This window comes from Phascolarctos cinereus, unplaced genomic scaffold (assembly GCF_003287225.1).
Source record: "Phascolarctos cinereus isolate Bilbo 61053 unplaced genomic scaffold, phaCin_HiC Scaffold_5;HRSCAF=322, whole genome shotgun sequence".
Lineage (NCBI taxonomy): Eukaryota > Metazoa > Chordata > Mammalia > Diprotodontia > Phascolarctidae > Phascolarctos > Phascolarctos cinereus.
This window is the reverse complement of record NW_027555958.1, coordinates 343,813,911-343,839,530: the sequence shown is the minus strand read 5'-3', so window position 1 is coordinate 343,839,530 and position 25,620 is coordinate 343,813,911. Positions and strand designations below refer to the sequence as shown.

General features: G+C 34.9%; 1 protein-coding gene across 1 annotated transcript in view; it reads right to left on the bottom strand.

Annotated features, from left to right (window-relative positions):
• The window catches only part of FMN2 (formin 2), a 464,655-nt gene that overhangs the window by 171,558 nt on the left and 267,477 nt on the right, over positions 1-25,620 (bottom strand). The gene's annotated exons all lie outside the window — the stretch shown is intronic.

The following is a 25,620-nucleotide window of genomic DNA, read 5'->3' as shown; positions in this document are numbered from 1 at the left end:
TTGTAGTAAAACTTTACTTAATTCATGAGGCATTTTAAAGTGTAAATATGTTTAATGCAAACCAGATTACCTCCAAATCTTCCAAATAATGTTATTGACTATTAGTAATCTGCAAAAGATTTATTCATTCAAGCATGCATTGAGACAATACATTTTTCCTTTCCTGTTCTTTTGGCTGTTTATATACTCTCTAGGATGAAAGAATTTGCTTTTAAAGTGGTATTTCTCATTCAAAAATCAGTCAAGTTGAATTTGAATGTAATGTGATCCCAAAGATTTATGTAGTTATTTCTCTCATGGTAAAAGAAAGGGATTTATTTAACTATCTCAATCATTGTTCACTACTATTTAGGCTATGAAAAATTCACAATGTAATTATTAGTTTGATTTTTAATGTGAACAACACAAAAATCACCGAACATAAACATAATGTTTGGGTCCCTTTTCCTGTGTTTACTTTTTGGTAGAATCATGTCTCTAAATTTATTTTCTTCTATATAAATGTATGTGCTCCCCCTCCTATGCACACATGAACTCAAATTTATTGTCCTAACTTTAAATTTTGTGAATCTCTATAAAATGTTTTTAGCAGCATATAAAGAATGTTATAGACATAGAAGAACAAATCTAACTTTAACCAGACTTTTTTATGTATTGATTTATCTATGTACACTTTAGTAGAATAGCTAGATGATGCAGTGGATAGAGTACCAGGCTTGGAGTCAGAAAGTCCTGAGTTCAAATCTGGCCTCAGACACTTACTAGCTGTGTGACCCTGGGCAAGTCATTTATCCTCATTTGCCTCAGTTTCCCCATTTATAAAAGGAGCTGGAGAAGGAAATTGCAAACCACTCCAGCATCTTTGCCAAGAAAACTCCAAAAGGGATCACAAAGAGAAGCACACAACTGAAAAATGACCAAACAACAACAAAGTACGCTTTGATCTGGTCTACATTTTGTAAAGATATGAAATCAATCGTGTTACATTTTCTGAATACATGAAAGGGCAGGGGCAGAATCGCATATCTTGTGCTTGAGTTGGTTAGTTCCACAGCACATAAATTTCCTTCTGTGTAATTTGTTGTTAAAACACCAATACTACCAACCAAGAATTGCTCTGCAAGTCTGGATAGACTTTGGCCTGATAAGTTTGAAGAAGATCTGTGGTCTCCTTTTGGTCCTGGATGATTTCAAAATGTGACTTTTCTGATTGATGAGCTCATGTACAAAAGACTTGTCACCTACAATGAGGTACCTTTTAATGAGGGAAGCACAAGTAATGATTCACAGACTAAGAGGAAATATTGATTCTTTGATGGTTTGATACTTTGAATTTGGAATAAGGATGAAATATAAAATGTTAGGAGTATTTCTTCCAAATACTCAGCTGCAGCAAAAAATTTGAAAGCTATTTGCAGAACTCAATTCAATAAATATTTATTAAGTTCTCACTATGAACAGGGCACTTTGAGAGATACACACATAGAATAAGAGAAGGTTTTGTTGTCATGGAGCCTTATAGTCTAGTATGAATCTTCATGGTATAGTAAAAAGTATCTTGGTTTTGTAATCAGAGGGTCAGGTTTAACTCTAACATCTGATGCTTAATATCTGTATGACCATGAACAAATCACTTAGTCTTTCTGGGTTCCAATTTCCTCATTTGTAAGTAATGACATTTACCAGGTGACTTCTAAGATCCCTTCCCACTTGACATCTTTTGAACTTATGGCACATACATCACTAACTATAATCTACCACAATGTATCATTATATAAGCTTTAGAAAATATATGGGTAGGAATCAATAAGTATAGCAGGGAGGGCATTGCAGGAAGAGGGAACAGTGTGATCAAAATACTTCTGAGTTACATATTGCTTCCCTCCTCAGATAAATATGGAAATTATCCCAACAGGTTAGAGAAGGAATTAATAAACATTATTCACTTAAATGTATCTGCATAAGTCAGACCACGAGAACAAATGATGATGCACACAGTCCAAGGAGAAATACTGCTTTGCTGAAAGTATGACATCAATCCAATCAATAAGCATTTATTAAGTGCCTGCTGTGTGTTAGGCATTGTGCTAAGTGCCAGGGATCTAAATAGAAGCAAAAGACAGTCCCTGCTCTTCAGGAGTTCACAATCTAATGGGGGAGAAACAGAGCAAATAAATATGTACAAACAAACTCTATCCAGGATAATTAGAAAATAATGAACAGACGGAAGGCTCCAGAATTAAGAGGGATTGGTAAAGGCTTCCTGTACAAAATGGGATTTTAGTTGAAATTTCAAGGAAGGCAGGGGAGCCATGAAGAAGAGCATTCCAAGAAGGGGGTATAGACAGAGGAAATACCCAGATCCTAGAGGTGGAATGTGTAGCTCCTGAAATAACCAGGAAGCCAGTGTCACTGAATCAAAGAGTACCTGGAACCTGAGTGTCAGTAGCCCAGAAGTTCCTCTATACTCCTTTTCCAGGGAAAGGGCAGGCTTTTAAAAAGCCAAACTGGACTCTGGTGGGCTTGGGTCCCATGCCACTAGAATTCCCTCCACCTCACTTCCATTATGGTCAAAAGTTCACAGTCATGACAAAGGAGACTAAAGACAAAATTTAAATTGAGCTACCCTGCAAGAGAGCTTTGACATTGACCTCAGAATCACATCATATTAATGTTTTCAAAAACAGAACTATGCTAAAGGCAAGAAACGTTTTGGCAGCTAAGTGGCACAGTAGATAGAGTGCCAGGACCGAAGTCAGAAAGACTTATCTTCCTGCATTCAGATCTGACTTCTATACTTACTATGTGATCCCGGACAAGTCACTTAACCCTGTTTGCCTCAGTTTCCTTATCTATAAAATGAGCTGGAGAAGGAAAACCATTCCAGTGTCTTGATCAAGAAAACACCAAATAGGGTCCTGAAGAATTGGGCAGAACTGAAAAAAAACAGACTCAAGAAATATTTTAAGACAGGGCTTTACAATAACATGTATTTCAAATTCTGGTTTTCAAACTAGTAAAAGCACTGGCAGCAAAAGGAACTTAAAAAGAAAAAAATGAGGATCTATTCTGCTTCATCACCAGCCCACTTATAACTCCTAAGACCTAAATGCAAAAATAGACTAGAAAGATAACTATTGAAATATATGTGTGTGTATGTGTATGTATATATATGTATGTATGTATATTTTTAGATAGACTGTGCCAGAAGAACTAATAGTAGGAGCCTACCTCACCTGGTCTTCCTACTATTTGAGGGTTTAAACAATAGTATGGATACTAGATGCAAAAAGCTGAATTTAACTATCTTATACATATAAATTATTGGGGTTTCACATTACTCCCCAGACCATACTTCACCCCCCCCCACTCATTATGTCAGAGAGGCCCTTCAATCCCTACTTTACTATAGACAGGAAATAATCAAGGCTGACAGCACTACTTGATGCCTAGAGTAGGAAGTTCTACTCATACCTGATGTCCTACCTAACCTAATGTACCTTCCCATTTCTTTCCACTTCCCCCCTTTCAAGAGATTCTCACTCTTATTTTGTCTTTAATTATCAATTGATTTCACTCCAGGCAATCCTTTCTGACCCAGTACATTCCAAAGTCTTTAATCTCCTTCCTCCCTCTTTTCTCTTCAAAATCTTATCCAATTACCTCAAGAGAAATCTCTGCCACTCCCACTTCTCTATCTTCAATTCACTTGTTGGAGGAAACACAACCCTAATCATAGGTGACAGGCATAAGAGTGGTGGTAGTGAAACAACTTTACAATAAAAAAAGAAAACATTAGGTTTTTAAGTGAAATAAAAATTAAAGACTGGTGTAATCAGACTTTTAACTCCTTGAAAGTGCTGTGAAGTTACTCATTGAAAATTTCCAACTCTGTCTATCCTTCTCTAATTTAACATGCATATCATATTCCTCCAGCACTATTAAGATGATAATTTAAATATAAAGCCACATATAAACATAAAGGTACAATATACAAAAATATAATTATGTATGAATATTATATGAATATTTTTGTGTTTTCTGTGCTTGTTGGTTAGTGATTAGGAGGCAGCAGGCTGAGTTTCTTGTACTGGTTCACTGAATTCAATTTAGCAAATTTTTAAAACATCTACTATATAACTGGCAGCATGCTTTTTAGTAATGAAGATACAAAAATGAATGAAACATGGTTCTTGCCCTCAAGAATCTCAAAATGTAGGCTGTATTACTACCTAGATGTATGACCTTGGGCAAGTCCCTAAACTTGTCATGGCCTCAGTTTTCTCATTCGTGAAATGCAAAATGGGAAGCAGATGAATTTGAAGCTCTAAAAAGCCTTGTTTTAAAGATTCTATTAAAGTATCAGAAGTCTTTTTTCTACTATTTTTTCTCTTCAAGTATACATTATTTCAGCAGCAAAGTGAATTAGTATTTGAAACGATAGTCTGTGAAATCAATTAATATTTGTAACATGGTTCCTATTGGAAAATGTGTTCCAAGTGCCAAATACCTCATTTGCAGATGAATTTGTTTGTAAGATGGGAACTTCTTGTATTAGTCTGACAGTCATTTGGGGAGGAAAATCATAGACAGAGACAAGCAGAAGAGGAACTGTAGATTTAGTTTTCCTTTACCTTCTGCCAGTCATATTTCAGTGCTGGCATTCTTAGACAAAAGCAGAAAATTTTCCCCCTGCTGCCTGTCTCGGCAAGGACCACACACATATATATTCCTATGGCACCCTATGAACAATAAAACACTGTAGAGGTGACCATTATCCTTATAAAAATTCTCTGTATCTTCAAATATTCTCAAAGCTGAGGAGAAAAGGCCATTTCAAAATACTGTAATGAAAAGAACTTTGGACTTGGAGTCAGAAGAGTGAAATTTAAACCCTACTTCAGATACTAGCTCTGTGATCATAATGCGAGATAATTAACATCTTTGAGCCTCAATTTCTTCATCTACAAATTGAGGAGAATAATACTTGCACTACCTAGTCTCACAGGAATGTCACAAGAAAAGTGATTCGTATACCTTAAAACATGCAATGCAAGTTACAATGGCTGGGAATAATTCAAACTTGTTGTAGGAATCAGAAGGAACTAATGATAATCTTGTAAATAATTAAAAAAATTCTCCTGAGGTACATACTTCATATTTTGTGCTGATTCTTCTATTTCACCCTAAGTGGGCAAGTTAAGTGAATAAAGAACCCAAAAGTATTCACTGGAGGGCCATCTTTCAGAGCTTGTTAACCAAGAGAGAAAACTTGCCAGAGAGTCTGTAGATATTGCCATATATAATACCTAACTGCTCATCCCTTTCTCCCTCTCCTGCTCCCACCTTTCCATCTAGATTCAGGAGGCATCATGATATACCTGACACAAGGCTTGAATGTATTCTGTAACTTGTCTGGTAGTTAGTGAAGAGAAATCCTCCACAATGCTAAAAATAGTTTTTGACCAGCTATCTTAAAGCAGACCAAAGAACATCTCTTAAGGCTAGCAGGATATATATTCTGTTGGGTTAATTCCTATGATTGTTTTCATAAGGTAGGTCTGTGACATTTCATTGTTTTTTCATATCTTGCCTAAAGACACTAAACTCTATCCTGTCACTTATGGTGCTGTTCTTGGTGCTTGTTAACTGTGCTTATATATTGCATGTATTGCAACCTGGTGGATAGAGGTGCCAGGATGAATCAAGAGAAGGGACCAATAAGCCCTTTTCTATTTTTGTCATGATTTGTTATGGAGTCTTGACCACTTATAATCAATAAAATGACATTTACTGAGGTCTTCCTATATGTAAAGGACTGCATTAAATACTATAAGGGATATAAAACTATATTACTGGGGAGTAGACTCAATCAATCAACAAGCAGTACCTTATGTGTCAGGGACTGTGTTAAACACTGAGGATACAAAGACAGAAGTAAAATCCACTACCCTTAAAGAGCTTATGTTTTAACAGTGGAGCCTCCAGGTAAATGAGGGCAGAGGCAACTAAGTAGTGCAGTGGATACAGTGCTGGACCTATTGTCAGGAAGTTAAAATTTGGCCTCAGATACAAGGTGTGTGACCCTGGGCAAGACATTTAACCTCTGTGTGCCCTAGTTTCCTCAATTGTAAAATGGAGAAAATAACAGCACCTACTTACCAGGGTTTTTGCGAGATTAAAAAGAGACATCTTAAATCACTTTGCAAATCTCAAAACACTATATAGATGCTATTATTATGTCACATTATGATTATTATATTATTATGTAAATATGCAACAGAAATGTATACACACACCTACATATTACATATGTGTGTGTGTATGGGTGTGTGTGTGTGTGTGTGTATATATATATATACATGCATATATATATATACACATACATATATACATACACACACACACACACACACAGACAAAAGGTATGAAGCACTCAGAGAATAGTTTCAGATTTATTTTTTTGGGGGGGAGGAAACTAGCCAATATGGGAATTTGTTTAGTCTTACTATACATATTTGTAATAAAGCTTATCTTGCTTTATCAATGGGAGCAGAAAAGGGGAAGAGGAGAGAAGGTGAACTTAATGAAAAAATAAAATAAATATTAATTTAAAATAAAATGAATATAAGATAGTTTGGGGAGGGAGGGCATTAGGAGCTGTGAAGATCAGGAAAAGTGTTCAAATATTACATTGGGTTTGAAGCAGTCCCAAAAGCAGAGATGAGGAGGGAATTCATTCCAATCCCAGGGGCAGCCCAGTGCAAAAATATGGGAGAAAGTGTCTTGTGTGAGGAACAGTAAGTATGTGAGAACAACTATACCAGAAAATGTATAGAAGAGAATAAAGCTTAAGAAGGTTGTAAAAACAGGAAGGAGCTTAACTGTGTAAAGATTTAGAGGGAAAATGGAGAATTTTATTTTACACTGGAGTTAAAATGGAACCAGTATAGTTTACTAAATGGGGGAGGGATTGTGATGGCTAGACATGTGCTTGAGAAACAACATTCAGCTCTGGGAAAAGGTAGACTAGAGTTGGGAGCAGCTTGAGTGAGGATGGAAGACCAAATAGGAGGTTACTGCAATAGGTCAGGCAAGACATGGTGAGGGTCCAAAATAATGTGTGACTGGTAAGAAGGGGGCATTTGCTAGTGATATGGAGATAGAAAAACAAGAATTGTCAACTGATTAGATATGTAAGATAAATGAGAGTGAGGAGCAGAGCATGACGTTGACATGGAAAATATATGTCTGGGAGAATGGTGATGCCCTAACCTCAAAAGGGAAATTCAAAAGATGGGTCAGATTTAGAGGAAAAAGATAATGAATTATTGCTTTGGAAATGGTGAATTTCAGCTGTCTTTGAGACATACAATTCAAAATGTCTAATACGTAGTTGGTAATGTTGAACTGGTGGTCTGGTGATAGACCAAAGCTGGATATCTGTATCTGGAAATCATCTATCTAGAAATGATAACTATAATTACAAGTACCTTGTTCCTTGTGCCCTCAGCTACTAAGGCTTTCATCTTTCTTTCTTTTAATCAGGATTAAGTGACTTGCCCAGGGTCACACAGCTAGTAACTTTGTGAGGGCGGATTTGAACTCAGTTCCTCTCAACTTCAGGGCTAGTGCTCTATCCACTGTCTCACTTAGTTGCCCTTTTAAATGCCTTCACCTTTCAGATTATCTTCATCTACTCTTTTTTTATGCAATCAAAAGTGTTTATTTTACCTTTTGTCATTCTATCTCTTCTTTGTTTGGTCATGAACTCTTCCCCTATCCATAGATCTAACGTAATTTTTTCCATGTTCCTCTAATTTCTTCTCTTTTTTTCTTTTTTTTAAAATTAATTTGTTTTGATTTATCAACAATCACTTTCATAAGCTCTTGAGTTTTAAATTTTCTCCCCCTCCCTCCCCACCTCTCTTTCCAAGACAGCACACAATCTGATATAGGCTATACATATACATTCTTATTAAACATATTTTCACATTAGTGATGTTGTAAGTAAGAATTAGAACCAATAGGAGGAACCATCAGAAAGAGGAAACAAAACACAACAGAAGAAAAAAATAGCAAATAGTATACTTTGATCTGCATTCAAACTCCATAATTCTTTCTTTGGATGTGGATAGCATTTTCCATCATGAGGCCTTTGGAGATGTCTTAGATCCTTGTATTGCTGAGAAGGGTTAAGCCTATCAATATTAGTCATTGCACAACGCGTGCAGATACTGTGTACAACGTTCTCTTGATTCTGCTCACTTCACTCAGCATCAGACCATGCAAGTCTTTCCAGGTTTTTCTGAAGTCTGCCTGCTCATCATTTCTTAGAGCACAATAGTATTCCATTACATTCAAATACCACAACTTGCTCAGCCATTCCCCAATTGATGGGCATCCTCTCAATTTCCAATTCTTTGCCACCACAAAAAGAGCTGCTATAAATGTTTTTGTACATATGGGTCCTTTTCCCATTTGTACGATCTCTTTGGGATACAGCCCTGGAAGTGCTATTGCTGGATGAAAGGGTATGCACATTTTTATAGCCCTTTGGGCATAGTTCCAAATTGCTCTCCAAAGTAGTTGGATCATTTCACAACTCCACCAACAATGCATTAGTGTTCCAATTTTCCCACATCTTCTCCACATATACTCTTGTATATATCTTGTATGTACCTAAATGTTTACAGTTTTATCACGTTAGAATGTAATCTCCTTGAGAGCATGGACTATGTGTTTTTTGTTTGCCATAGTTTGCTTTTCATCGCATCTCCAGAGTTTAGCACAGTGTTTGGCATACGGTAAGTCAATTTAAGTCAAATCAATAAGCATTTATTAAGAACTTACTATATGCCATGAAACGGTACTAAGCTCTGAGGATACAAATATAAGCAAAAAGAAAGACTGTTTCTGTCCTCAAGTAGCTAACATTTTGAGAAAGTTGAGGCATGGTGGCAAACTCAATGGAGTCAGAAGGAGAGCCAGGAGAGAAATATATGTGCTTGACGACAGACTGACAAAATCCATGAAACCTGATAAAACTGACAAATGAGAAAGAATATAGATAAAAGGACTCAAGAAGGAGGTTATGTGTGTGTGTGTGTGTGTGTGTGTGTGTGTGTACATGCATACAGTTAGTGGGAATCATACTGCATGATCAACCAGCAAAGGAAGCTGAGAAGAAACTGTTTGAAAGGTAAGAGGAGAATCAAGAGAGAACAATGCCATATCCAAAAAGAGAATTTGTTTACCAATTAAGAGATTACTAGTCATTTAAGAAAGAACAGTTTCATTTGAGTGATTATGTCACAAATCAGATTGCAGAGGGTTTGCACGACAGTGAGCTGAGAGGAAATACAGGCTGAGTAGAGAGTTCTTTTGAAGGATTTGACTGAGAAAGACAAGAGAGATTTAGGGTTATAACTAGTAGGAATGAAAGGATCTAGTGACTATTTTTTAAAGACGGAGGACATAGGTGTGTTTGACAGCAGGGGAGAAACCAGTAGATATGGAGAGTTTGATGATAAGAGAGACATCAGGGCTCACAGGAGCAGCAATATATGATACAAAATGGGAAGGGATGGGATCAAGGGTACATGTAGAGGGTTTAGCTTCAGCGGGAATGCCACTTCATCAGAGACCAAAATAATGGTGGAAACAGTAGGGGCTAATGTCAGAGGGTTGTGAGATAAGGAAGAAGGGCTGTGAAATGAGAAAAGAGGTTAAAAAAAAAAGGAGCTCACAGTAAATGTCCTGGGCTTCCTTCATAAATGAGGCAAGGAATTAAGCTTTTGTAGGTAGGGGTTAGGGGGTGGTTTGGGAGACTTGAGGAAATAGGAGAAAATATATAAATGCATGAAATATTAAATGCAAGTGTTAACAATATAAGATGAAAATTCAAGAGATATCAAAGCATTGTATGCCACTTCAGAATCAAGAATGTTTCAGTAGGAAAGGACCTCCAGAAACTATCTATCTCATACCATTCCATCTACACTATTACCTTCCCCAACTTTAAAGTGACACCTTTCACAGCTTCAACATATGATCATCCAAGCTTTCAATTAACGACATAATGGGAAAGAAAGCATACTGCCCCCCAAGGCAGTCCACTTTTGCACATCTCTAAAAGTTCAAAACTATTTGCCTTACACTAAGGCAAAAGTGCCTCTCTGAAACTTCTGCCACCTTTCACTCCTAGTTCTAAGAAATATGTGCAATGTGCATTTAAGTGTTTTGGGTCTAGAAGTGAGTAAGATCACAGTGTGAAGATTTATCTAGGAAGAATTGACCAGGAAGCTATCTAAATATTAAAGGTCTAAAATGTTAAATATTTTATTTATTATTTAATATTTATTTTTTATTTAAATATCTATTCATTCATTCATTTGTATGAATATCTGTTATTGAAAAAATTGGGAGAACAACCACTTGTTCCTTTCAAAGTTGTATGCCTTTCAAAGCTATGTCTCAGAAAGAATTCTTAACCAAAGATGAAGTAAAAACAATAAAAACGTTTAAATATATCATTTTAATTACGTTACATTTAAAAGCTTTGCTAAAAAAAGTTACTGGAACTAGGATAAGAAACAAAGGTGCTGTTTTGACAGGGAAGAAAAAAATCTTTGCCCAAATTATCTCTGATAAAATCCTGCTATTCAAGATATCTATAGAACTAATACAAATGCACAAAATATATAAGAAGAGCCATTCCCCCAGTAGATAAGTGCTAAAAAATATGAACAAGCCAAAAAAAAAATAAAAGAGCTACAAACTATTAAAAGCCATATGAAAGATTTATTTAAATCTGTGATAAGAGAAATGCAAATCAAAACAACTCTGAGATTTCATCTTACAACTCAAAAACTGACAAAAATGACCAAAAAAAAAAAAGGGAACAATCAATGTCAGAGGGTCTGTGGAAAGGCAGCCACATTAATATGTCACTGTTGAAAATGTGAAATGATTCATCCATTCTGGGGAGTAATTTGAAATTATCTAAGAATGTGACTAAAATGCCCATGCCCTTTGACCCAGAGATTTCACTGCTATGCTGAAATCCCACAGAAGTCAAATACAGAAAGAGAGGTTCCATCTGCACCAAAATATTTGCAGCAGCATTTTTTCTGGAAGCAAAGAACTGAAAACAAAGCAGAATCCTGGCAAATAGATAATGGTTTAAAAAAAGAGTTGTGCTACAAGAAAGAATATAATAACTGATGCAAAGTAAAATAAGTAAGACCAGGAAAATATTATGTTCAATAACAGTTAAAATGGAAAACCAAAAATTAAAATCTATAATTTTTATAATTAAGTTTATCCTTGAAGAAGATGAGAAAATATACTTCTTTCTCTTCACAGATGTGTAGGATCATGGATTTAGAAGACTGCAAATATCAAACATAATATATTGGTTACTTTTGCTGAACTGCTTTTTTATTTTTTCCTATTTCTTTAAAAAAAATTGGGTATTATTATGGTGGTGGTTGTTATTATTACTTCAGTTTCGAAACTGTTGCTTTGATGTCCCAAGATGCTATTTGGAGAGTGGCTGACCTGTAGGCAATGGTAATAGGCTGGCTGCTTCAGCTATGTGCTACTTTAGTCTCCTGCCATCTTATTACCACTTACCTTGCTGACACTTGCAACTCTCTGCCCCTCATTTCTCCCATTTTCCAGTTTCAGAAATATAATTTTATCACTATTGCCACTGTTACTGAAAATGGTATGTCAATCCATTTACCAGTAACCCTACTTAGCATTCCTGTAACTTTCCAAACAAAAACTCCCTCATGAGGTCATCACTCTCCTATAGGTACCCTCTCTTCTCTTATACTGTAAATTCCTTGAGAACAGGCACTTTCTTTGATTCTATTTCTGGATGCCTCAGCAGTTACCATAGTTCAGGGCACACAATGAGCAGTTAACAAGTATACTTCATTCATTCATTTATTCACAGCTCCCTGAGTGAGGTAAGGAATATATATTCAGAAATAAATGTGATATAACAACAAAATAACCAATGAAAATGTTTTCAATTAAAAACTAAAAGCCAAAGAAGTTTGTTGAATTAAAGACAGCATTAAGAACATATATACACATATACATATACATATACATATACATATACATATACATATACATATACATATACATATACATATACATATACATATACATACACATACACATACACATACACATACACATACACATATACATATACATATACATATACATATACATATACATATACATATAAAAAAACCACATACATTATGACAAAGGTTAAGCAACTTGCCCAGGGTCACCAAACTAGCAGCTAAGGCAAAAATTGAAATTGTGTCTTCCAGACTCCAAGTATAGCATTCTGTCTACTATACCATTTCTCTGGTGCTGGTATGATGCTAAGTTTCTGTGGGATTGCCTAGAACCATAATCACCATTTATGTCATTTGTATAGGGGAAAAATATCAAGAGTTCCAAGTAATCTACTATTACAACAGAACCTACATTGGAGAGTACCTATGTAATCTTGGCTAGGTAATAATTTCCCTAATTATAAAAATTAATTTTTCAGCAGAGAATCTGTGGTTTTTAAGAGCTACAAGTTATATAATGTAATATACAAAATCTTCCCATTCCCCTACCCAACAGAAACTGTTATAGATTTGCAAATGTCTTGGCTGAGAGGAAATTTCAAAATAGTGGTCCCATATACTACATGGAATGCTAAACTTATTTATCTATTTGCTGAAAGTTATTTTTTTTCAGAAAATTAGAATTGAATATCCATCTCTTAACCCCATATTGGCAAGCATGTATGGTACCAGAAATGTTGAGCCAAAAATACACAGATCACCATCTGGAAACATTTAACTTTCCAAATGTGATCACCATTTAGGGAAATCATCATTGGAGTTGTGCATCCTTGCTTAGAAGCTTGGTTATTTATCATTATCATAAGCCTGTTGCTCAGCGAATTCATATATTTATTTATTTTGTAAATTAAAGGACGAGGAAATAACAAAGGGATGTTCCCTTCAAACATAACATCTAAACACTCTAACAATGAATACTTTCCAAAGTATTACTGGTATTTTCAGCCAAAGATGCAGGTTAGGTAACTAGGTTAATATTACAACAAAACCCCAAGATAACATGATTGTTCTCTGGTCAAATCATATCTACAAAAATCTAAAAGTTACATTTATGTAATGCCTAGTTTATATCATAGATCAAAGACCCAAGATACAGGAGTTGATTCCATCCTCTAATCTTAGCATTACAAAGTACTGTGCATACATTAGCTAGTTGTAGTTTATTACTACATAAACAGATTCAGTAGCTATTTGGTGTTGTATATTGGCAAAATAATTTTGGTTTAATATTGACTATTATCTTTAAGGCTTACTTGCCATCAGAATAATAATTAATGTAATAATTAAAGACATAGATATCAGAAGAAGTCATTCACTGTAAGAGAATGGAAACGTTAGTAAGGAGAGAATGTGGGAGAAACAATTTCCATGCCCTACCAAGTTTTAAACTTTACTGTACTTTTCAAAAGAGAAAAGCAAAAAGCAGTTCTGAAAGGAAGAATAGCAATTTCTGTAAAGACCTAAAAACAACGCCAGAAGGAGACAGACGTGGCTTATCTAAACAATCCAGTACCACACACATAGGGACACTCAATAAATGTTCTCTTGGACGTCCCTTAGGGACCAAAGGAGAGTTGCAATAAAAGTAGTGGTAGGCAAACCTTTCCATTACTATATTAAACTTTCACTTAAGATTTGAAGCACAATGAAAAGAAAAATGAAAGCAGCAGGGATTAAGGCTAATGTCTGTTGTCACTAAAGTTTCAGTAAAGAAGTGTTATTGTTATCAACATCACTGATAAAAAGTAATACGTGGACCTACCAAATATATTAGCATCCCATGTCTCCTTCTAGGCAAGTTTCAATTTAATCCAATACTTAGCATATAGCTACTAGGAGCAAAGAATTATAACAGACATTGGAAAAAATACAAACATGAATCAATCAGGGTCCTAACCTCAAGGAGCTCATATTCTAGGAAGAGAAATCATGCACTCGCGCACACGCGCACACACACACACACACACACACACACTCATGTGTACATAAAGAGGCTATAATATGAAATATTTGAGGAACTCTGAGCTGAAATTAGGAAAGCTGACAAAGTCTTGGCTTGCCTTCAGGCAGGTAGGTATTGCAATGGATAGAGGATTGGGACGAGAATCAGTAAGTTATTGTTCAGTCATTTAAGTCATATCCAATTCCTCATGACCCTACTTGGGGTTTTCTTGGCAATGATACTAGAGTGGTTTGCCATATCCTTCTCTGGAATCAAGAAGATCTGAGTTTAAATCCAGCCCTTAAACACTCACAAGTTGTGTGATCCTGGGCAAGTCACTTAACCTTTATTTGATCCAGTTTTCTCATCTGCAAAATTGGGATAATAATAGCACCTACCTCTCAAAGTAGGTGCTTGTTGTTAGGATAAAATCAGTTAATTTTTGTTAAGCAATTTACAAACTGTAAGGTGCTGTAAAATACTAGCTGTTATTAGTATTCTTACGATAATTATTTACTTTATAAAAGGTTGTAGAAAAAAAAAATAGAACTACTTTTCTGGATAGGAGTCTGACCAGTAAGAAGGAATGGGTTATAAATGGCAAAATGACAGAAACCTTGAGAGTAAACTAGCCAATGCAAGTTTAATAAAGAGGAGGAAATGGTAATAGTTTGAAGTGCATTCTAGATTCAGCAAGAGTTGGTTTCAGAATTCAGAGATAGGATCATGGTCAATTCCTATGGCCTAAGATCTTAAGGTTAATTCAGTTTAAGAAATGCTGAGAAGATTATTCTAAAATATTGGCGGCACAAGAACAGATGATTTCTTTGACAAAGAAAAGTGAGTATTGTCTAAAGAGACCTACATGGCTAAATGGGGAATTTTTTTTTAACAATATGATAATACTACATATATGTAATATACATATACATATACATATATAATCAGTCTTCTAATCAATTCTGTTGCTTCCTTTATTAGTGTAAATCAGTTTTAACCACTCTCACCTTTAAATTCTGTGATTTTGTGAAGCCTTATTTGTGTACATCTTTCTATAAATGATATGCTAGGATTTTTTTCTCTATTTCTTTTAATGTTCCATGGACACCACTGAAATAATTAGGATGCACATCTGTTATCCACTTTTGTTACATGATGAGATCATATTTTTTATGATCATGAACAACCATTATACTATCTTTTTTTGCAACTTCTGCTGAGTAAAACTACTACTACTGTGTAATAGCCTATTTATACCTGCCTCTACCTTGCCTTTAAATTATTTGATTGATTGATTAATTGCCTGAAATTTTCATCCTTCAGAGACCATGGAACTCCACAAAGCACAGCAGTAAAACATCCCTGGAGAGTTACTGGTTGTAGAAAAATGGAATGTTGGGCGAGGATGAGTTTGGGATCACTAAAAGTGCTGTGTTGTTGCTGTTCAGTCATGTCCGATTTTTCATGACCTCATTTGTGGCTTTCTTGGCAAAGGAATGAATTGTTTGCCATTTCCTTCTCCAACTTATTTTATAGATTGGGAAACTGAGACAAACAGGGTTAAGTGACATGCCCAGAGTCACACAACTAGTAAGTGTCTGAGGCTGAATTTGAACTCGTCTTCCTGACTCCAGACCTAGTGCTCTATCCACTGTGCCACTTAGCTGCCCTAGAGTATACAATTTCAAAATGCAATTTAGTCAAATCTCCATCTTTAAATCAAGCACTATCTCCATTATCAAATCATTTCTAGACCCAGTTTACTTACCATCTATGCTGCTGGATCCAAAATGAGTAGGAACTTTTGAACTAGCTCAATAGGCAGATGATTGCTTATTATAAAGTACAACACATACATTTCATCTATTTTTTCCTTTGATTAAGCTCCTCTCTTCTGAATGTCTGTGGATCTCACTGCTAAGGCTGTATAATATATTAGCGTTTTATGCAATCAGCACAATGTCATCTACAAAAAAGTATTTGTCGTTTATATGGAATACCACGTTAACTTGGACTTAAGACAATGTATCCTCTGTAACACCAGCAAACATTTTAGTGTGATATATTCAATGTGTGTTTCCTGGATTATGCCTATCTTGATATGAGGAATATCACTGAATATAGTTATTTCTAGGGTTGCACGTAGCGCAGATTCTTGTAGATTTCAACATGGGCATAAAAAAGGTTTTGTTTAAATGAAGTCTGCAAGGTTATACTTTTCTCTACCATATCATTTTTTTTGCTATTCAATCAAAAATTAAAACACATTGGGATCTTATATCCTCTCTACCTCTCAGTTATCTATATGATTGAATATATGATCTGCTATAGAAACTTGACTCTGAAAGCCTGCCTTTTCCTTCTGCATATTTTCATTAAGGCAAAGTTCAATATATACACAGACCAGTTTCATAATTTTATGGGAATGATAAATAGGCATAAGTATCAATAGTTACCCATTTTACCCTAATCATTGTTTTAGGGAGTAAAAGTACTAGGAATTATCACTTCTTTGGAATATTGTGAAAACTGATTTAAACACCTTTAAAATTGTGCTACATTCAGCAAGGAGTTCTTTTGTTTGCATATCTCACTGGGCTTAGCCACTATTAACTCACTTCCTATTCTTAAGTGCCATGTAAAACACATCATTTACTGAGTTGATGTCTAATTTGGGAGGTTCCACTGTCATCCATAATGAAATGCTATCGTTTCAGAGATGCTGGCAGATCTATTCAACGTCATATCTATTTGTTGCCCTCCTTCCAGTTTCATCTATAAATGCTCTTGGGATGATCAGGCTAAGGGATTGTTATCCACTCTACAATATTTCAAATACTTTTAATAGTTTTCTATTATCATCTATTATAATGCTTTGTGAATGAGCCTGTATTATGTTAGGTCTGCCTTTGGTCTTCCATGTTATTATACTAAGCCAAGAGATGAAACATTTCTGGACCTTCTTGGTTTATTAATTATTTAAACTGTTTAATCCTCTTTAACAAATAGTAATAATTGTAGTTAATGTCTTTATTTGACCTAATTTCAATTTTTCAAAGTAAATACTTTATTTGAATATGCCTGGCTGGAGCAATTTTAATTGTACACAGAGTCTTCAAATCTTAATCTTTTTTTCTAGTTTGGTATTCATTTTGACCTTTACTCTAACTAGTTTAAGATCTGCCTGCCCAGAGACATCTGATTCAAAAATGATTCCCATGGTGGGAACCAGTTATTTCCTGTCCATTAAGATCCAATCAATATCATTTTTGGTGTGTGATGTTGTTTGACATGTCCAGAACCTTGTGACTCGGTCCTTATATAATGCTTTCATAATATAGAAGGTTTTTTTTTTAAGCTGTCTACATGCTTATTAAATCTTCAGTTTCTTACTCCCTAACCGTATTTACAACATATCTTTTGCTGGCCTTTCCTATGCCCACAATCCTGTTGATGTCACTTGTTAGTGAGGCATGTCATGATTCAACATAGAGGAGCCAATCAAATTCAGCACAAAATGTCTTTATTTATCCAGATTTTGCAAAATACATAGCTATAGATTTTTCAATGGTGATCTGTTTGCTTAAACTCATGAAAAATATAGAATGAGATGACGAAATGTTCCATGAAAATATCTCTTGTCATTTTTAGACATATCCAACTATGCCTACTCCTTTATTGATCTATCCAAGAACAGTCAGTGAACCATTCTTCCATTGACTGGAATTAATAAAGAGTGGCATACTCCCATAAAAATACCAGGGGAGCTTCAGTAAAAAAAAAACAAACCTAAGTATATGGTTTTACTTAAGCTAAATTATATTAAGGCAGGGAAAAAGATGGTGACAATTGCAATGGTAAGGAAAAAGGAAAGGGAGGGGTTGAAGAAGGAGAAGAGAAAGGAAATTCTCAGACATTTAGTAGCTGTGTGACCCTGGGCAAGTCCCTTAATCATGCTTGCCTCAGTTCCTCATTTGCAAAATGAGCTGGAGAAGGAAATGGCAAACCACTCCAAAATCTTTGCAAAGAAAATCCCAAATGGGGTCATGGCAAGTTGTACACGACTGAAATAACTCAAAAACAATAACAAATGGGGTCTCTCCAAACCAAAGCAACTGAATATGAAGACAACTCAGTGAGAAAGTCAAAACATTACTAACATTTCTTCTTTGAGGAAGATGGGGCTTTCTCCATTCAACATGTAAACAGTGAATTTTCACTTCATTTTTTTGTAGTTATAGAAATTCATTTACCTTCTGCATTAAAAAAATTCCTGCTCAATTCTGCTATCAGGAGGAATGATTACAATTAAATATATTCTAAGTGTCTTATTTCTTCCATTTAGGAAAAATCTAATACTTTGTAGTATGCTATCCAATAATGTAGTATATTATCTTTTATTTCCCCGAAAAAAAAAAGATAAAATAAAGCGTCTGAACACCATATTTCAGAAAATTATAAAGGGAAAATACCTGAAAGCATTGGGATTAGTAACAAAGAAGAGCAATAGCATCCACAGAATTTCATTGGAGAGAAATCCAAAATTTAACTTGCCCTACAATGTAGCAGTCAAGCTCCTGAGCTTTAATGACAAAGAAAAACGTTTTAAAATTGCCTGGAGGAGGCAGCTTGCCATATAATTGACTTATAAATGGCTGCTACTACATATCATGTAGGACAACAGAAAAAAAATAATGAAAAACATGTGAAGCAGTATGCTAAAAAGCTAAGGAAGATGATTTACATAACTTAATATAAAGTTGCATATTTTCCTACATGAAAGAAAAAGTACCTTTAACAACAAGCTTAATTTTAAAATATTTTTCTTGATAAAAACAGAACTGAGAAGGATTTTTAAAATTCAAAAGGTAAACAAATCTATACAGCTACAAAAATGTGAGATGACAATTCAACGTTTACATGATGTATGAAGAAAACTCCGCTGAAAGATACCTTTCCCAGTTCCCCTTAATCTTAGTGCCTTCCCCTGGAGAAGACTACTCTTAGTCTGTCCTGTAAGTATCTCATTTATACATAGTCATTTGCATATTGTCCCCCCCCCCCCAGTAGACTGTGAACTCCTTGAGGGCGGGGATTTTTTTTTCTTGCCTTTCTTTGTATTCCCAGCACTTAGCACAGTGTCTGATGCTTGTAGCCTTTTAATAAATGCTAATTGTCTGACTGACAGACTGGAGAAGATTCTAGTATTCCTAATTTTCTAAGTATTATCATGAAGAAGTAAGATTAGACTTGTTCTGATTGGTCCTGGAGGCAGCACTAGGAGCAGATAGAAGTACCAGAAAGGAAGGTTTTGGTTCAACGTAAAGGAAAAACAAAACAAAAACCAAAATCTTTCCAACAATTAAAGATGACCCAAAGTGAAAGGCTGCCTTAGTAGGCACCAGTTTCCCTTTTACTACAGTTCTTCAAGCTGGAGAAAAGGAGACAGGAGGCCCCTTTTAACTAAAGACAGAAAACAAAAGTGTCAGTATACAAAGTTGGTAGAAAATTGATTTTCCAAATTCTAGGCTAATGAGTTTGACTTCATTTTTTAAACTTAATTTCTGGAAGTGTATTAAAAGACACAAAATATATGGCTCATGGGCCTTTAAAAAGGGAAGCAGCAATCAATAGGAGTCAGCATGGATTCATCAAAAGTAAGACCCGGCAAATTAAGCTCATTTCCTTTTTTGATCAGATTTGTTAAACTGCAAGATTAGAGGAGTGCTACAGATATGCATATTTACTGAAATATATTAGTACAGCATTGGAGAGAAGTGAGCTAAAAGAAAGTACAATTTGATTGTGAATTACTTGATCTTGAAAAAGTAGTAATTCATGGATCAATATCAACCTAGAGAAATATCTCAAGGATTGGTCCCCAGAGATCTGTGCTTGTCCTTATTCTTAGGGTAGATAGATGAATGGAAGAAAGAGGGAGGGAGGGAGGGAGGGAGGGAGAGAGGAAGGAAGGAAGGAAACATTCCTTTATTAAAATAGTAACTACTATGTGCCAATCACTTTGCTAAGCTCTTTCCAAATATTATCTCATTTAATTTACATTTTTATCAATGACTTGGGTAAGTAATCGATTGAATGATGATCAGATTTGTGAACAAGACTAATTTGGGAAGAATACCTAACACACTAGTTAATAGGAGAAGGATTTTTGAAAGATCTCAACAGAATGGAATGAAATCTGAATCCAATATAATGAAATTGTAATAAAAAATAAATGGCTGCTAGGTGGTGCAGTGGATAGGGTGCAACAATATAACAAAACTATAAGGGAAGCATAGCAAAATAATAGTTTATATGGAAAAAAACTGGGGATTTTATCTGGCTAGAAACTGAATACAATATACATCGGCAAAAATTGAATTCCATCTTAGGAAATGCAGTGTCTTGAACCATAAAGCACACATTTATTAAACATCTACTCTATACAGAATACTGTATTAGATGCTGGAGTGATAACAAAGTTCATATAAAACACGGTCATTTCCCTCAAGGATCATGTGGTACACAGAGGCGATAGTACTATTGTTTTCTGCCCCAGGAACATAATACCTTGAATACTATATGTCAGTTCTGGGTACTACAGGTTAGTAAGAACATTGAAAACTACAGCACAGTGAAAAGTGACCAGTAAGTGTTCATAGGATAATAGATTTAGAGACTGGAGCCCTGACAAATGATGAGTTGGGGTAACTGGCAATGTTTAACCTAGAGAAGAGATGGGTTATGGGGCATGGGAAGAGGTAGAATTGCCTTGAAGTATATGAAAGACTGTCACATGGATAATAAATTTATTCTTTCTGCTCCCACAATAGAACAATGAGTAGAAGTTGCAGGGAGGCAGATTTCAGGTTCATATACGGAAAAAATTTCCTGACAATTGGAGCTGTTCAAAGGGAGAATGGACTATTTGAGTAGGTAGTGAAATTCCAGTCATTGTAGCTTGTAAAGGAGAATCTGAGTGACCTCTCAGCCAGGGATATACTATAGAAGAGATTCCCATTCAAGAATTGGTTGTACTAAATGAACTAACATCCTTTCCAAGTAAGAGATTCTATGATTCCATGAGTTAACTGCCTGATCTTCCTTTGATCCACTCACTAAGAAAAGACCCCCATAGAAAAAAAGGATAAGTGTTAGCATATGTTGCCTATAGGCTAGATGTTACAATGTGAAGTGATGCTGAAAATAGCAAGTGATTACCTTTCGCAATTTGACTATTAATTTAAGGCAAGAGGAATGCAAGAAAAGGAAGGAGGGCTGTAGAGCTTTAAAAATGATAACAGTTTAAGTTAGTTACTTCTTATCATCTGTTGAATTTACACTAAAGAAGGCACTAATTTTGAGGTCTAAACAGGGAGCAGCTGGAAAACATAATGCTTAGTATTCTTTTTTTCCAGCTAAACAACTGTATTTCACTCCTTAAGCACATTGCATAAAACATCATAAAACCACCATTAGTACAAACATAATATTTCTTTTCTTAAAATGATAAAACAGTATTAATTATTTAAATTTGCAAAATTGAAAACAACCTCAAAATTAATTTTATGACAACTTTGCATATATATGCACACATCCACACATGTATGCATGAGCATGTGCACACGTGTGCGCGCACACACATATATCCAACTGAAATTCTATTCCCTATGTAATATGAAGTGCATTAACCTTTCTTAGTAGGATTTAATCAGAAAACCAACTTAGTAGTGTTTTAGGAGATATTCCTCAAAAGAAATTGACAACATAGCAGAGATAAAACTTGATTTGCCCAAACCAATGAATAAGTAACTATGATACTGGAACTTTCCGTGTGTACTGTATAATTGACAAACACCAATATACTGCATACTATAATGGATTGGTAAATCAGTCATTTCCCAAAAGATAAACTTGTTAGGAAGCAGACTATGAGGCTGAAATTAAACTTACAATGAGTCAATACTTTTGATTTGGGGGTGGGGTGAAATTTAAATTTGAAATAAACAACAGAATGAAAAATTACTTGAAAATTTCACAAAAACACCACTTTTTATGAAAGATTCATTAACCATTTTAGCCTTCATTTTCTGCAAGTTTCGGTGTTCTTTCTCTAACAGTAAATGGAGGATGGCCAAAAAGACAGGCAATTTTTTTTTATGTTTTCAGTGGCAAAGCTCATCCTAAAGGAGACAGAACTGTAATTTATGTTTTTTATTAAATCCACAGATTCAGTCTGTTACTAATTCAAGATCTTAAGCCTTTTTTTTTGGAAGTTTTGAAATTCACCTTTAAGTATGTTTATTATTGAAAATAAGCAAACTTGCAAGGTTTCCATGAACCAACTCGATAAAACAATGAAATATGAGAGTATGGTTTTAGGAACCGTTGAAGTGGAGAAAGTCAATACTCCCAAATTTGTTTGAAGAAACTGATGATTAAATGTTCCTTAAAACATGAATCAATTAAAATCTTCTAGGAAGTTATGGGAACACAGATGGTTAATCAAATTCATTTTCATTAATGTAATATAGTATACTCTTTTGAGGATGCTATATCATGTGACAGGCTCTATAGCCTTCTACTCCAGATTAAAGTTTATAGTATGTCAACTACTACATTAAATAAAGATTACTAAGGCTGTAAAGCATGCTTCTGAAATCCAATCCTAAGAAGTGTAAATTTAGATCTTTAATTCTTTCTACCATACCTGCTCTCCTCCCCCATCCCAAATTGGATTAGAACTGTTTAATGACAAAGGGGTTGTGGGGCCCCCTCCCCCACCTTTCTATCCTTCCTTACCTTTAATTGCTTCAAATACGATTTCATTTCTAAAGTCTTATTTAATTCCTTAGTAATTTTAGGTAATGAAAAGGCATTGACCAAATATATAAGTGACAAAAAAACCCTACAAAAATAGACTGAAATAAAAGTCAAAAAAAAATTCAAGGCAATTTTAATGTGACTGCCTCAATTCACTATAGAAAACATAAAGACACCTCTACCCTGCTATCTAAAGAGTAAATCTAAAGAAACAGAAGCCTAGAACTATTTAACCAATTGTAAATATTATATGTTACTCCATGAAAAAACTTTACTGTCTGAACTCAATGCTAGCGAATAACCCTAAATAAACTATAAAGATTTTTTTTAAAATCACTAAGATATACCATATTTAGTAACGATGTGGTTTAACTAGGCTTTAATTCCTCAGTAAACAGGAATTGAGCCCTCAGGATTGTGGCTTTTGAAATTAGGGTGTGTTTAGATTTGGAGACTGCCCAAACTTCATTCACTGTCTAGAAGAGAAAGCTCAGTGCCAAACATATGCAATCAGAAAAAACGATTACATTCTGAATAAAGATTGTAAAACAAATACTCCCATATGTTTCACAGAGATCAAATGAAACTGCTGAAAGCCAGTCCAATGATATTTAAGGATCTGGCAAAAGAAAACTTCAGTGTGTATGGTGAAAGGGGGATAGGTTAGCTCTACTCTTGTCCTCCCCTCCCCCCTCCTCCAAAACTAAGTAGTGGAATGCTAATAAAGAAAAATGGGGGGTTAAGTGCATCAGTCATCTTTTTTCCAGATGTAACCTAAATTCTCCAACCTGTGCCTCCCACCCTCACTCCAAGCCAAATGCTAAGAAATAATTAAGGCAAAATATTTAAGACCAGATACTTTTCAACTTGTTGTTCAGTTGAGAAACTGATAGTTAATGATATCATCAACATAACAACAAATCAGTGTTTTTGAAGGAAAGTCAGGGATAACTTTAATTGTGGGCCATTTTTTCCCTCAAAACAATGTCTCAAGTCCAAGACTAATCATTACCAGTGATCCAAAATATCAATATATTCAACTCTTAAAACAATGGAGATAGAAAGTAATTTAAAGTAATTGAACTGACCATTGTTAGTGGCAATTAGTTCTTTGTGGAAACACAAAAGTACAATGTAGACTTTTCTTTTGCTCATGTTTTGCCAAATTTGTATTATTTTATGGTAAGAAGGAAGGAAAAGAAAATGATATGAGACATACAAATATAAGATTTTCTTTTGCAAAGATTTTCTTATATTTATACAAGCATAAAAAAGTATTCATGCCCAGATTAAAGTTCTTTAAGTATCAAGTTGAAAACACTGGAATTCCTTGTGCTATATGACATAGTAGCTATGTTCAGAAAGAATTTTTGTTAAAAGACTATTTTGAATGCAGTGAGTAAACTTCCTATATAAAGTAATTCTGTGAAGAAGAGGCCTTTTAAAAAAATGAATAATCACCCAGTTTATCTTTTCATGTAAAACCAGGTTTATATATGCTATTCACTGGTTTTGCTTACATTGAAGTAAATAGTTTTTGGAGTGTTAATCTCAAACATCATATTTTATGTAGAAAGAGAAACAATAGAAATCCATGCTATACTACTGTTAAATAAAGTGGACAATGTTTTGTTCAAATGAAAAAGATGGCATACTGACAAGTCCTTTTAACAAGACCTGCAGCTAGACACACATGAACTCAATCTCCCTCACTCACAGACGCAGTAGAAAATGATATCTACCTTCTCTTCCTCTACGTGGCAGAAGGAAATGGGCAGAGGACTCTTGTCATATCACTTCCAAAAGGTTGTGAAGCACTGACATATTTTCTAATTATGCATGTTTTCCTAAAAGTTAAAGGTTGAATACCTATAATCACAACCTTAGTAACAGTCATATAATAGCAAATTCCATATTTATAGCACTTTATATTGCTGAAGTAATTTTCACAGTTTATAATCATATTTCTTTAAACTTTCCACTGATAAGGTTTTATTTTGCTCCTCATTTTACAGATAAACTGAAATATAGGCCTCCCAATTCAATATTCAGTTACCTAACAGGAAAATACAGTCCTTCAGGACTCTCTCAAATCAGAAATGTAGCTATAAATAGGTCCCAAAGAAGACATTTTTTTTTTCAGCAGCCATTTTTTCCATGGTGATCCTTCAGTGATCTGGCAGGAATGGTGTCTGAGTTTGTGAATGTTTGTGCTAAGCTTATTTTCCTACTCAAGGCATTTTAGAGATATAACAAGCAAGCTGTTCTATTTACTGTAAGAAAAAATGAATGAGTTAAAAAACATGTGATTACCCTCTAGGGAATTATAAGTGACTGAACAGTTCACATAGAAGTAGTAATAAAGTAAAAGAAATAAGCAAGGAGGAAGTCTGACAGAAAAAGTCCAGTGAGGCAGAGTGAATCAAAACCAATGAAAGTGTTTAGAGAGTGGAAAAGAGGTATAACATACATATGTCTTCCTATAGAAAACAAAGGTGGAATTCACTGACATTCATTTTTCTAATCTTTAAATTTAGCCTTTCAATCTCAACCTCCTAATGTCTCACTCCAGATCTGCCCAACCCTTCCACTAGGTCCTCTGGAATGCCTGTTCCGGAAACAACACAGTCATTTTCATCTTAAATGTCTTCCTTTCTTTCTCCTCTTTTCTCTGGCACTCACTGGGAC